This window comes from Sciurus carolinensis, chromosome 17, assembly GCF_902686445.1.
Source record: "Sciurus carolinensis chromosome 17, mSciCar1.2, whole genome shotgun sequence".
Taxonomy (NCBI): domain Eukaryota; kingdom Metazoa; phylum Chordata; class Mammalia; order Rodentia; family Sciuridae; genus Sciurus; species Sciurus carolinensis.
In genome coordinates this window covers 8,108,746-8,110,511 of record NC_062229.1, presented here as the reverse complement: position 1 = coordinate 8,110,511, position 1,766 = coordinate 8,108,746, and the positions used below count along the sequence as shown (strand labels likewise).

The 1,766-nt window shown below is 46.7% G+C and overlaps 1 pseudogene; it reads right to left on the bottom strand.

Moving 5' to 3' along the window:
* Nucleotides 1-318: 318 nt before the first annotated feature.
* On the bottom strand, nt 319-1,252 carry LOC124969523 (olfactory receptor 7G2-like; annotated as a pseudogene).
* Nucleotides 1,253-1,766: the final 514 nt, after the last annotated feature.

Below are 1,766 nucleotides of genomic sequence, written 5' to 3'. Positions count from 1 at the left end.
CAACCTCACCCTCTTCCCCTTCCCTCTGCTTTGTTGAGATATTATTCCTGTGTGTCTATCTTCTCCAAACTGCTTTCTTTATGAGTTTGCTAACGATAGGATCTCTGCAGTAGGCTCTGACTCTGGACAAGCAAAGACTGTCCAAACTCTCAGAGTTTGCTATAAGGATTGGGAAGTTACAGTGGAATTACAAGGCACCTGTTCATTACATGATCTCATCAACTTAGCAGAATGCAGTGACAGAAAGTGCAGGCATTCTGGCTAACCAGGAACCCTGTCCCTCTGTCTCACTCTAGAAACACAAGTCCAAAGGAAACATCACATAACAGAGGCTGTCCTACCCATGAGCATCCTCACAGTGGCCTTCATGTCCCTATTCCTTAGGCTGTAGATAAAGGGGTTCAGCATCTGAGGAACCACAGAATACATCACTGAAGCCACTGCAGAATCCCTGGAAGAGTCAGTCACTGAAGAGCTACACCCCCAAACCTGTCACATAGAACAAGGAGACGACAGACAGGTGAGACCCACAGGTGGAAAAGGTTTTATGCTTCCCTCCTGATGAGGGCATTCTCAAGACAGAGGACACAATGTGAATGTAAGAGAAAATGATTCCAGAGAGAGGAACACCAGCAAATAGAACAGCCACCAAATACACCATCAGGTTATTGATGAAGGTATCAGAACAGGCCAGCTTCAGGACCTGAGCAAGTTCACAGAAGAAGTGGGGAATCTCCAGGTCTGTGCAGAAGGACAGGTGCAGCAGCACCACAGTGTGAAGGAGGGCAACGACAGAGCTGAGGAGCAGGGAGAGTAGAACCAGGAGTGCACAGAGATGAGGATTCATGATGACTGTGTATCTTAGGGGGTGACAAATGGCCACATAGCGGTCATAGGCCATCACTGCAATGAGACAATTTTCCATGCCAACAAAATCTATGAAAAAGCATACCTGGGAGAGGCATCCAGTGTATGTGATGCTCTGATCCTCTCTCAGGATGTTCACCAGCATCTTGGGGACTGTGCTTGTGCTTAAGCAGATGTCATTAACAGATAGGCTGCAGAGGAAGAAGTACATTGGGGTGTGGAGGTGGGAGTCAGAGCTGACGGCCAGAATGATGAGCAGGTTCCCCAGGATGGTGACCAGGTACATGGACAGGAAGAGGCTGAAGATGAGGGGCTGCAGTGCTGGGTCCTCTGTCAGTCCCAGGAGGAGGAATTCTGAAATGTCTGTTTGGTTTCTAGTTTTCATGTCAGTGAAGAATCTGAAGCAAAAGATGGGGTGTATCTATAATAGCATGCGTGTCCAGCAGTAACACCATCATTTGGAAACAAGTTAGAAAACAAACCTGTAGACCCCTTGATCTTCATATTTAGAACTCCAGAACTGTGAGTATTTAAAATTTGATTGCTAAACGACCAAGAATCTGCTGCCTGGTTATGATAGTCATAGCAATTACTACACTTACAAATCCCCTCCCCAACCTCTCTACAGAGTTCAAGCGTGCTTTGTAGCAATCATCATATTTGAGAAAGGGATGATTTCCACTCAGAAGGAAATAGACCCTGTCTCATACAGAATGAGACCAGCAGTCTGAGATCTGGGAAGCACCAGAGCAAATATATGTGTGCAGAGGGTGAGACAGGGACAGGAGCGTGTGATGGACTGACCCTCATCATATTTCTCCCTCCCTTGTTTCTTACCATCCTTCCTGCTTCACAGGATGAATCCCTGGGGATACACTCAGCCTGATTTCCCAAGCATT